Source organism: Macaca nemestrina, chromosome 8 (genome assembly GCF_043159975.1).
Source record: "Macaca nemestrina isolate mMacNem1 chromosome 8, mMacNem.hap1, whole genome shotgun sequence".
Lineage (NCBI taxonomy): Eukaryota > Metazoa > Chordata > Mammalia > Primates > Cercopithecidae > Macaca > Macaca nemestrina.
In genome coordinates this window covers 141,758,627-141,772,292 of record NC_092132.1, presented here as the reverse complement: position 1 = coordinate 141,772,292, position 13,666 = coordinate 141,758,627, and the positions used below count along the sequence as shown (strand labels likewise).

At 39.6% G+C, this 13,666-nt stretch overlaps 1 pseudogene; it reads right to left on the bottom strand.

Moving 5' to 3' along the window:
* Window positions 1–158: 158 nt before the first annotated feature.
* On the bottom strand, window positions 159–5,649 carry LOC139355705 (zinc finger protein 705A-like; annotated as a pseudogene).
* Window positions 5,650–13,666: the final 8,017 nt, after the last annotated feature.

Genomic DNA, 13,666 nt, shown 5'->3' with positions numbered 1-13,666 from the left:
TACACACATGTCGTACAATTTCTCTTCCATATGAATTTATTGATGTGGACTGAAGAATAAAGGCAACTGAAGTAACGTCCATGTTGGGTATAGTAATTCTTCAAAATGTGGGTCCTTTGGCATGTTTAGATGTTCCACTACAGCTGAAGTCTCTTCCATATTCCTTACGTTCATCATTCCTGACACCATGTCATCTAAAGTCAGAATATGTTCTGAAGACATTTATAAGTTTCTCTCCAGGGTAAATTTTCTGATGTTATTTAAGATTAGTACGTTGACTGAAGGCTTTCCCACATAAATGGCATTCATATGGCTTTTCTCCAGTGCATGTTCTCTCCTATCATCTAAGGTCAGAAGATAGACTAAAGGCTTTCCACACATAGAAGACAAGCATGTGGTTTCTCTTCCGTGTGAATTCTTGTGTGTCCTCTAAAGCCAGAGCTTTGACTAAAGACTTTCCCACTTTTATCACATTCATAACACTTTTATCCAAGGTGAGTTCTCTTATGTCTTCGAAGGTTAAAGGATTGAATAAAGCCTTTCCCACACTGGTGACACTTCTACGGTCTCTCTCCCGTGTGAGTTTTCTCATGTCTTCTAAGGTGAGAACGCTGAGTGAAGGATTTTCCACATAGATGACATGCATATGGCCTGTCTCCAGTGTGAGTCATCTTGTGCCGTCTAAGGTGAAAGCAATTAGTATAGGCCTTTTCACATATATTACATTGATATGATTTACCTTTAGTATGAATTTGTTTATGTGGTTTAGGGGACAACTGATTACTAAGGGATTTTCCACACTGTTTGCTGACGTAGGGTTTCTTTCCACTCTGAGTTAACAAACACTGAGTCATTGTGGAACTGTGAGTGCAATCTTCTCCCAAATCATTACATTCAAAGGGATCCTCCAGAATGAGAGAGTTCTCCTTTAGAGACAAAGATTAAAAGCTCTTAATGATTTACCGACATACATCTATACATTCATTTCACCACCTTTGAATCCTAGACCAACCATTCAGTCGTAGAGCCCAGTTGAAATGTTTCCAATGTTACTTGTGTGAAAGAAAATTAAATTTTGGCACCCCAAACTCATTTAACCAAAGGGAAAAATCAAGCTGGGAACAGGGTCACACAAACCTGCCTCCCCCTTCTGGTTCCTAAATAATATGGCTACAAGATGAAAAGCTACAGGCCTCCCCCATATTTTGCCCACAAGGAGATTCCTGATGAGCTGTTAAAATTACACCATGACAATGCAAACTGATAGCTTGTCTTTACAGGTGCAGTCATCCCCAGTTCACCAGACACAAATGCATATCCAATTGTTTCCCTGCCCCATTTTGCCTATGTTGTCTTATATAAAATGCAGCTTTCCTGCATTATTCCTCTGCCTCATTTGTTTATGTCATCTTATGAAAAAAAATCCAGATTCACTAAGCCAGAAAAATTCATGAATGACTATTTTTTTCTACCCAACTTTTACATGAAAATTGTGTACTTCTCAATATCTCACCCTTTCCCCCTTTAAATTTGGAGAAAATTATCTTTGGAGAAAGGTATACACCTGTTCCCCAGGTGCATGTCCTTAACTCTGGCAAATACATCTCCTAAAATGATTGAGACTTGTCTCGTCATTTTTCTCGATTGACACTTGCGTACACATTGTCTCCTGCAGACACAGATATTTTCTCTTTTGTAAGATCCTAACTGCAGAGTTATTCCATTGATTGTGATGATATCAATATCTTTCAAAGTCTGAGCATGAGTAATGTGTATGCACTTGTTCTGTTTTAAAGATCTCATGTTATGGTTTACAACACAGGTCACTTTATTCACTGAATTCAAAGTATCAAATTTTTTTTTTTTTTTTTTTTTTGCTTAGAAAGCACTTAGTGCCAGCCTAATTACACTCAGGTGACTGTGCGTCATTACTAACTTAACCCATTACCAGATCTTTAACTTAGATGACTGGTGTACAGAGCTATAAAACTCACCATTGTCATACCGGTGGATGCATCTTTTCTGATAGGATGCATGGTTATCGTGTGTTTTTTCTTAAGGGCACTTTCCTTGTCTGAAATAATTGAAAAATAAATTGTTACCTTGGTATTATGGTAATAAAATTGTTTGAAAAACCACAAGGCCTGTTTACTTTTTTTCAAAAATTGACACTTAGATGTGGCAAATGTGTCAAATGAAGAAAATACTTCAATAGAACAGAAGGTACAGCGTCAGCAATTAGAAAAGAGTCTTAAAATTAAAATGTGAAAAGATTTAAAATGGACATGAGATATCAGGCAGGTAAATAGAGGGATAGTCTTCACAGGGGTATCGGTAAAAGAGTCAGCATGTGACAGTTTAACCCCAACGAGTACATGAATTATCCTTTTCCTGAAAGTAAAAGAAAAGGCAAGAGGACACAAGAGTAGCATCTGACATATGAACAAAAATGATGATACCATCTAAGGAATTCTGCTCCAGTAGCTTAACCTACATTTTAGAAATTACCACTCATTTAATAAAACCTCTAATTAATATTTGACTGATATTATTCATTAACAAAGCACCTCCTCCTATTAGAGCACAGGACCCTGTTGCTTACCCAGATTCTGGCCTTGGAGAAATTCTCTTCCTTCCCGCCAAGGCTCTTTTCCTTCCTCCAGCTGCAAAGTTATATAGGATTTGCTTATCTGGTACCCTGTTAGTGGAAACAGTACATGTGTTTTGAGTTCACTGTCAATAAATGTGCATTATCACCAACTGTAAGGCAGGCTATCAAGGAAGAATAAAACAGTGAAGGTCAGCTCAGGCCACAAGACCTAGAACACAGAAAACTCCCCAGGATTTTTTTGACCCAACATGAGACTAGAAAATAAATCCAAATGAAAGGTCCATCAGGAAAAGGAAATTCAAAACAGTCAGGACCTATGAATGCTGAGTCCATGCCTAAGTTCCAAGACACAATGCAGAATACACAGTCTTTTCAGAAAGAGATTAATTAAACCTCTGCACAGTATGTTTATTATTATTCTCATGCAGAACAAAAAAAAAATTTGATTTACAAAAATAATTGATGTTCTATACAGAAAAGATATTGCTATTGTTTTCACTAATTGGTCTCAGCCTAAGCATAGCGACTAAAGCAGAAGAGTTATTTAGAAAATATTAAATTTAATACATTGAAAATATTCATTAGGCCGGGCGCGGTGGCTCAAGCCTGTAATCCCAGCACTTTGGGAGGCCGAGACGGGCGGATCACGAGGTCAGGAGATCGAGACCATCCTGGCTGACACGGTGAAACCCCGTCTCTACTAAAAAATACAAAAAAACTAGCTGGGCGAGGTGGCGGGCGCCTGTAGTCCCAGCTACTCTGGAGGCTGAGGCAGGAGAATGGCGTGAACCCGGGAGGCGGAGCTTGCAGTGAGCCAAGATCACGCCACTGCACTCCAGCCTGGGCGGCAGAGCGAGACTCTGTCTCAAAAAAAAAAAAAAAGAAAAGAAAATATTCATTAAGTTCTCAGGTCTGTTCTGAGTATTAGACACTGAGTACCAAGGAAATCATGAAATCCTTGTCAAGATTACATTCTAATTGAGTGACAAACTAAATAAAACAAAACAAAATAAAATAAAATAAAATAAAGATATTTCTTTCAGACAGATTTAGAGAGCTCAAACTTTTTCAGATAAGATCTGTGAGAGAATCAGAGAAGAGATTAGAGTTAGATATGGGGAAGCTGTTCCAACACTTATTGAATGAATGAGTCAATGTGTGTCTACATACATATGTGAATGTTGAGGGACTCACCGAGGGACACCAGGTGACTGTTGTTTTCCAGTCACCAACAACTGGATGTGTCCATCCAGTTCTCTTGGATGTGTCCATCATGGCCCACTCTTCCTGGGTGAAGTCAATAGCTACATCTTCAAAAGTCACTTTCTTCTAAAACATCACAGACACTTTAGTTTAGACAGAGAATCCCTTTTAACGTCCAGAGGAGGAAGGCTGAGATGACATAGGTAGGAGCTGGGTATGCAGAATTCCCAGTGTTTTAGGTTCCAGCCAGTTCATTCTCAATACTAAGCTGGTATCTGCCTTTCCGATTCATTCACAGAGACGTACCCACTCTTAATCCATTAAACTTTACTATGAAGAAATATCACATGAGGTGTGGCATAATATAGCCCAGATATTTTTCAGTAATGTGTTAATCACCTGTACATAACTGATTATAAAATTTTCGCTTGAACCTTCATAAATAAAACAAATTTACCATGAATTTCAAGAAAATTACAGAGTAGTCACAAGACAAATAACCACGATTTACTACTTTTTAAACATGACCGTGATTAAATAAATTATTTCTCTAGATAAACCACAGGTTTCTCACCAATCAAATGGTTAAAAGACCTATTATGTGCTTTGAATAATCTAACGAAGTAATAGAAAACATGTTTCCTATCTAGCAAATATTTATTAAATACATGTCATTGGTCCCTCATTCATTAAAAAGTTAGAAAGTAATGAACCAGACTCCAGCATTCTTCAGAACTGAACAAGTTTTACGCAGAATATAGGATTCAATTTATACATAGAGTCACTCTAATGTTATGTAATTCAGGTGTTCATGACAAGGCTTGAAGACAGTCGAGCAGCACAAGACAAGACCGCTGAGGCTGCTATACTGAGGAAGTCTTAGTCTGATGATTCCTGTGATATGAAGCTTCCTGTTCTCAACTTTCTCTGGGCAATCCAAACATCAGTTATCACTGCCTCTCTTTTAACTTTACCTTGTCACTTGGCTTGTTCAAGGATAAAAAGGCCTCTTTACTGTTTTGCTTTTTTCTAACCAGCCCTTATGAAGCATTTCCACAGAACCCTAAATTGTACTCTATCTACTATATTCCTTCTCCTGAGTGTGCAACCATAATTAAGTAATTGTATTTCTTATATGTTACTTTCAGTTACCAGAAGGTGAAAAGGTTAATTATCAAAAGGTAAAATGAATGGGGATAAGAATAATAATGACTTCTTTAGTTGTCCTTTTGCAAAGTTTTTAAAAGCACAAATATATTTTATCAAACTCTCCTTTTTCCTCAGCACTGTGCAGCTCTTGCCCAAGGCCTATCACACGGGATTTATTGAACTCAGCTGCTAGAACATCAGCCTCATTATTGGGCTGTGATCTTCTGCTCTTCACGCATCTCTATTGCCTGCATTCATCAAAATCCTAAGTCTATTTCAGCCAACGGTACAGTTAATGGGTCAATTATTTCCCTATGAGGTTATAGGATGGATAGAAGAAAAAGAAATACATAAATGAGACCTCTCATGTCTTTTTTTGTAAATAGCCTGAATAGGGGCTGGAATAAAGTAGTGTAATATTAGAAATTATATTGATAATTTAGGAATCTTTGACACATGATACCCAACCTAGAGTCCTGAGAAAACTTAATTGGAGGCCAGATACCTGAAAGTCTCCTGATTGCATTTGGAACACCCAGGCTGGATGGATTTTGCATCATGAAAACAAACAAACAAAAAGAATAAAAATGAAACACCCATGCAAACTGCAGAAAACTGCCCATTTGCCAGCAATATGGGTGTCATTTCAGCAGAAAGAGGCATCCCCTACTCACTAGTGAATGCATTGTCAAGAACTCAGTCTCTCTCTGTCTTCTTCTGGATTTCCACTTGCAGACACTTCAGGCACTAAGAAAAGCTGAGGTTGGAGAAAGAACACGTGAGACACCAGCCTTGTACACAATTTTCAGACCAACCTGTGATGAAAAGCCAGACCTTCACTGAAGTGTGACACCACCTGCACCACAGCCTGACCAATAGACACAAACACACAGAGGCCTCTCCTCTTTCCCCAAGGTCAAAATTAGGAAGCCTATGACTATGGTTTCTGACAAAGAAGGAACACAGATATCTTGTGAACGAGAACATTAAAAGCACTGAGTTTTGTATGTTAATTGACACAAGTCCAGATATTCAATTCCCTCACTGATTTTAAAATACAGGGACCCCTGACTCCGCCCACATGTGGAATATGATTTCCACCTGTAGATAAACACTGTGGGATTTCTCAGATTTTATTATCCCAGCTTTATGCCCTAGCAATGTTTCTCCAACACCAATCACAGCCTTCTGAAGCCTTACTCCACTTTTACTTTCTCTCAATTTCGACTTTTGTATTTCCCCTTGGAACTTGGAAATCAATCAAGTAAGAATCTGTTTTAGGGTCAAGTGCGGTTGCTCTTGCCTGTAATCCCAGCACTTTGGGAGGCCAAGGCAGGTGGATCACCTGAGGTCAGGAGTTCGAGACCAGCCTGGCCAAAATGGTGAAACCCCATTTGTACTAAAAATACACAAATTAGCTGGGCATGGTGGTGCTTGCCTGTAATCCCAGCTACTCAGGAGGCTGAAGCAGGAGAATCGCTTGAACCCAGGAGGCAATTACAGTGAGCCGAGATCTTAACACTGCACTCCAGCCAGGGCGACAGAGCAAGACTCTGTATCAAAAAAAAAAAAAAAAAAAAAAATCTGTTTTAGGATGGGGATAATCATTTCAGGAATTTATTTCACTTGGAGGGTCAACACTCCCATCCTGCTGATCTAGCCCTTAAAATCCCCTGCATCAGAAATTCGCAGCAGTACCCTGGGTCATGGTGTTTCTGTCCTGTGTATACAGTCACAATCCTCTAAGATGCTCAGAAAATACAAAATGACTTAGGGCTGAGAGAAATGTAGCAGCTCAATCTGATATTTTACTAAGGTGGTATCTAAAATTCTTGCAATCATGGTTTATATTAGTCTTTGTTAGTTGCAATATCTCTGATTATCATGATACATATTTGCTGAGAAATACTGATGTCCATGTGTATATTCATACATAGATATGTAGGTATATAGATGGATATGTTTATATGAATGCATGTGTTTGAGATGGGGGAAAACATGCATGTATTATTTCCCTGCTAAAAATAAAAAAAAAATAAATATATTTTATGTACAAATGATAATTATGTTTCATAAACAAAAAATTAACTGACCCATTTGTACATGAAGTCCAGGAAAAAATAAAAAGGGTAACTTTGTATTAATTGTGATGTTGTGCTTACAGATATACATAAATTTCCTTATTTAACCCTTATAATAACCCTGCTGATGATAGTTTATTTACCAGTTCAATAAATGATCAACAGAGTTTGAAAAATATGACAAAATTACAAAACTAGAAAATGACACAGCAATACTTTTAATTATATTCTGCCTTGTCACTGCCTCTTCTTGCTTTTTTACAAAATTACTCCCCTAACCAAGGTTCTCTATGATTCTGGGGACTCCAGGATTTAGACCCCAGTTCCCAAACTTCACTGTGTCTATTTTTACTGCCACATTTTAATGCACATTTACAGACTTCAACAAGCACTTTTCAATATCAACTTTTTTCTTATTCCTTGGTCTATTTCCTACATCTGTTTATCAAGGCTTCAGTAACATATGACTCCATCTGCCTGTCCCTTCCATGAATGTACCTGACAGTACATGTATTATGTAGTCTATAATTCAAGCAGAATAGATATTCCTTCAAAAAAATAAGATATTAGAGAATGCCTACAAAGCTTCAGTGAAACCAGCTGTAACCCTTAATATTATTACCATGTAAACTCTTCCTCGAATATCAAAATAAGATTTGGACTTTAGAGAATATTTGTGTGTGATTATAACCCAAACATGAACTAAAAGTAATTTAAATGGTCGTATACAGACTGTGCCAGGGACAAACAAGGACAAATATTATAAGAAAATCAAAGCACACTTATTTCCTAAAGGACTCTTGTATGGAATCTATAAAAACTATTTCAAGATATAGAGATTAAATATATTTCAAAACAGACACATACACAAGCAATCTTTAGGATAAATTTTTTTAAAACTTATGTTATGGGTCTAAAATTTTCATTAATTCATGGAAAAAATGTATTGACAAACTTCTCACCAGAGCAGGAATAACAACTTACGTATTTGGTGACTTCAAGATGAGAGCCTGCACAGCTTAGTATCTCCCTCCAGATCTCTCTCTCTCTCTCTCTCTCTCGTTTTTTGTTTTTTGACAGAGTTTTGCTCTTGTTGCCCAGGCTGGAGTGCAATGGTGAAATCTCAGCTCACTGCAACATCCACCTCCCAGGTTCAAGCTATTCTTCTGCCTCAGCCTTCCAAGTAGCTGAGATGACAGGCATGCGCCACCACGCTTGGCTAATTTTGTATTTTCAGTCGAGACGGGGTTTCTCCAATTTGGTCAGGCTGGTCTGGAACTCCTGATCTCAGGTGATCCACCCGCCTCAGCCTCTCAAAGTGCTGGGATTACAGGCATGAGCCACAGCGCCCGACCCAGATCTCTTAAAAAGTCATGAGGAAGGAGCCATTCTGCATCCTCAATATTACCTTAATATTTTCAGGACACCCATAACAATTAAGAGGCTGACTTGTGACTTCCTAGCCCTTTCAGGGCTATTTAGGCCCACCTTAGTGAAGTATTAGGAATGCAGCATTAGGTCTCAAGTTCCTGGACACCAAAACCATGTTCTCCAACAGATCTTCAGTAAAAATAGCTGATGTCTATATTCTTTTGCCTGTCCTTTCCCTTCCTTTTAATTCAGAACTGCGGTCTCAAAAAGTGCTATTATTTAGTAGATTCTCTCAATTCTCAACACCAGCACTATACAGTGTTGAGTAACATCTCAGGTGCTAGGGAAACAGCAGCTGACATTCTAGTAATGCACAAATAGAAAAGCAAAGATCACCACAGAGTAAAAGAGAATAGATTTTTTAAAAGTATGAAACCAAAACGAATATATATCAGATTACACTATAAATGGAAAATCCTATTATCTTGACTGGATTGCAAGTCAAAACCTCTCATGGCTTCCAACATCCAATATATTCAAAGCAGTTCAGGAATGGTGAAAGTGGAATGGAATTTAGAATTATTCTAAGGTTGCATGTGTGAAAGCACCATGCCCTGAAACAAAATATTTATTTTTAAAGCGCATAATGAACACTTCATACAAAGTTTGTGTAACCAGAGAAAAAATCTCATATTTTTTTAAAAAGGAATATGCAACATATTTACATATAATAAAATAAAATTAAAATAACAGAAATGGAAGACACAATCTGACCTCTGAAAATCAAGGGAGAAATCTCTTTTAAATAAACTTGGCACAATTTTTAAAGTAAGTTATGAAAAATAATAATACCTGAATATAGTATGTAAAAGTACCAACACAATAAAGCTAAAACAATATCCGTGGAAAAATTATTTGCTGTACATTATTTTTAAAAAATGATCTAAGTACTTTCCTCAAGAAGGTAAATGAATGAAATTTAAAAATTGCCTGAGAAAATCTGTGAAAGGAAATGAATATAGAGAAGCAGAATATAATTTAACTATAAACCACACAAATAGAATTTAAAAATACGGCCGGGCACAGCGGCTCATACCTGTAATCCCAGCACTTTGGGAGGTGGAGGCAGGCGGATCACCTGAGGTCAGGAGTTTGAGACCAGCCTGACCAACATGGAGAAACCCTGTCTCTACTAAAAATAGAAAAAAAAAAAAAACAAAAAAAAACAAACAGGCGGGCGTGGTGGCACAAGCCTGTAATCCCAGCTACTAGGGAGGCTTAGGCAGGAGAATCGCTTGAACCTGGGAGGCGGAGGTTGCGGTGAGCTGAGATCATGCCATTGCACTCCAGCCTGGGCAACAAGAGCAAAACTCTGTCTCGAAGAAATAAAAAATAAAAATAAATTAAAAATAAGTGGCAGCCAACATGCCCCACATGATTTTCTGTGATGAAAGAAATGCTCTATATCTACATTGTCCAATGCAGTAACTACCACACATATGTAGTTACAGAATTTCTAGATTGGCCACGAATTTGGCAATTACTACTAAGGATATGCCATTTAGTTATTTAATTATAATTAATTTACAGTTTATAGCCACATGTGACTAGTAGTTACTCTATTGGTCAATGCAGATCTAGAATCTTGGAGAAAGCAGTTAAAATAATGAGATATGGTCAAAACAAAAATGGAAAAGGCACACAAATAGTGAACACAGAATATGAGAATGTGAAGTATCGATTCGCACAGTAAAATTTAATAATGAGATGCTGCCTTGATGGGACACATGTCTAATGATATTCAAGGCTTGTCTTGTTACAGGTAGAAGAGCAGGAGCAGGGCAGGAGAGGGCTCTTCCCCTATCCACTAGAAATGTCAGGTGATGGCCTGTTAATGATCACTTTGCCTCTCTAACAATGATAATTAGGCAGCACCAGAGACAGGCCATTTCCTGGTGGTCTACACCTGTTAATATCAAAAATGTTAACTAAATGCAGACCCCAGGAAGAAGCAACTTCTTGGGCATGCATGTTAAGACACAAAAATGGCAAAGTATAATCTTCCGGGGACACACTCCACTGGAAAAGGAAAGAAAGCCTCAGATGGACACGCATATAACTCCCTAAACACACCGTGCATGCCAATTCCAAAGGGTAAGGAAAGCACTTTGCATGCCGGAAACTCTCCCTAAAGGAAGAATCGTGGGAAAGAGGCAAGCCCATCCCAGGATCAAGGTTAAAGGCCCTTCTCTTTTCTCTCTTGGACCTTCAGGCATCCACTTGGGTCTCTTCCAGGAGAATTTTCCTTTCCTTTCTGTTCTAAAGCCTTTTTAAATAAACTTCCACTCCTGCTCTGAAACTTAGTCTCTTTTTCCGCTGTATGCCCCTCAGTCGAATTCTTTCTTCTGAGGAGGTAAGGACTGAAGTTGCTTATGGACCCATGCAGATATGCTGCCAGTAACTCGAATCTCTTCTACTGGTAACAGTATCATTGTAAGGGAATGAGGCCAGTTCACATCTCAGTGCTCGGAGAACTCACCAAAAATAAAAAGTTGGAGGATGCTGTGAACTTATCTACCTTCCAAGGCAAGTCCCACAAGCAAGCAGCAAGACTCCCTTTCCCCAAGGTCTTAAACTTTTCTGATGCTCCTTCTCTGGGAAAATGCATCCTCTGGTTTCCCCTTATATAGGAAAAAACAATTAATAAACCTAATCAGCACTACATTCCAAGAGACATGCCCTGATTGCACAGATACTGAACCTAATCAAAACTGCATTCTGGAGACACACCCGGTTCAATTTGATTGGATTTTTGAGACAGCTACTGAAAACCCCACATAAAGTTGGAAACCAAAAAGTTAAGGCTATGTTGAAGGAAAAATAGGAAGATTCATTCCTTTTTTCATTCATAAGTACTTTTTTTTTTTTTTTTTTTGAGATGGAGTCTTGCTCTGTTGCCCAGGCTAGAGCGCAGTGGTGAGATCTCGGCTCTCTGCAAGCTCCGCTTCCCGAGTTCACGTCATTCTCCCGCCTCAGCCTCCCGAGTAGCTGGGACTACAGGCGCCCGACACCACGTCCGGCTATTTTTTTGTATTTTTTTTTAGTAGAGACGGGGTTTCACCCGTGTTAGCCAGGGTGGTCTCAATCTCCTGACCTCATGATCCGCCTACCTCGGCCTCCCAAAGTGCTGGGATTACAGGCGTGGGCCACCGCATCCGGCCTCATAAGTACTTTTGAGTGTATTATATGTACTAGAAAGCATTCGCAGTCATGGGGTACAGCAAGAAACCAGACAAACTAGAGTCTTATGGAGACTCTATATTCTAAAATTATTTGGAAGTAAACTGGACTTGAAAACAAATGGAAAGTGAATAGATATAAAAAGTTTCAATGCTCATGATGACGTAAAAAAATAAAATATATTGCAGAAATGAAGTCAAGAAGTGTTAGGGGTCATATGGTACTTCTTAGGCCGTTGGTATCCTCTGAAACTCAAGCAGGCTGAAGACATTTGCATAACTAAAAGGAAAGCAGATGCTAATAGAAGACAATGAAGAAAGGGCCTGAAAGGCATTTCAGAGACCTTGGCTGGTGGCAGCCCCTCCCTTCAAAGGCCTGGAGGCCTATAAGGGAAGACTGGTTTTGTGGGCTGGGCCTAGGGCTGCACCACCCCGGGCAAGCGCAGGACAGTGCTCACAGCATTCTACCTCCCAACCACTCCAGCTCCAGCCATGGCTAAAAAAGGCCCCAGACACAGTTTGGGTCACTGCTTTGAGGGTGCAAGCCTTAAGCCTTGGCAATTTCCATGGGATATTAAACCTGCAGTTGCACAAAGTACAGGAGTGCGCTGCTGATAAACACATACCCAAGACTGGGCAATTTACAAAAGAAAGAAGTTTATTGGGACTTACAGTTCCACATGGCTGGGGGGAGGCAGAAGGCAAAAGGCATGTCTTACATCACAGCAGGCAAGTGAGAGAATGACAGCCAAGCAAAACTGGTTTCGCCTTATCAAACCATCGGAACTCGTAAGACTTATTCACTACCACAAGAACGATATGGGAGAAACTGCCCCCATGATTCAATTATTTCCCACTGGGTCCCCCACAACATGTGGGAATTGTGGGAGTACAATTTGAGGTGAGATTTGGGCGGGGACACAGAGCCAAACCATATCAGAAGCCTTCACCTGGATTTCAAAAGATGTATGGAAAAGCCTGTATGTCCAGTAGAAGCCTGCTGGGGTGGAGATCTCATGCAAATGTCTACTACAGCAGTGCAGAGGGAGAATATGGGGTAGGAGCTCCCACAGAGTCCTCACTGGGGCACTGCCTAGTGGAGCTCTGAGAAGACGGCCACCATCCTCCAGACCCCAGAATCATAGATCCACTGACAGCTTTCACCCTGAGCCTGGAAAAGCTTCAGGCACTCAATGCTAGTCCTCGACAGCAGCCACGGGGACTGACCCTTGTATCCAAAAGAAAATACCATAAAGACACGTGCACTCATATATTTATTATAGCATTATTTGCAATAGCAAAGACATGAATATTTTCTCTATCATCGGATAGAGAAAATGTAGTATATATACACCATGGAATACTATGCAACCATTAAAAAAATTATGTCCTTTGCACCAACATGGATGCAGCTAGAGGCCATTATTCTAAAATAATGCAGGAAGAAAAAACCAAATATCATATGTTCTTAGTTATAAGTACGAACAAAGCGCTGATTATACATGGATGTAAAGATGGGAACAACGGATACTGGGGACTACAAGAAGGGGAAGGGAAGGTGGGGACCAAAACCTGAAAAACATATACACCATGAAATACTATGTTTTCTACCTGGGTTACAAGATCATTCATACTCCAAGCCTCAGCATCACACAATGTGCCAATGTAAAACCCTGCACGTGCATTCACTGAATCTAAAATAAAAGTTGAAATTTTTTTTTTAAAGAGGTGAAAATGTGGGCCGGGCGCGGTGGCTCAAGCCTGTAATCCTAGCACTTTGGGAGGCTGAGGCGGGCGGATCACAAGGTCAGGAGATCGAGACCATCCTGCCTAACACGGTGAAACCCCGTCTCTACTAAAAATACAAAAAACTGGCCGGGCGAGGTGGCGGGCGCCTGTAGTCCCAGCTACTCAGGAGGCTGAGGCGGGAGAATGACGTAAACCCGGGAGGCGGAGCTTGCAGTGAGCCGAGATCATGCCACTGCATTCCAGCCTGGGTGACAGAGCAAGAC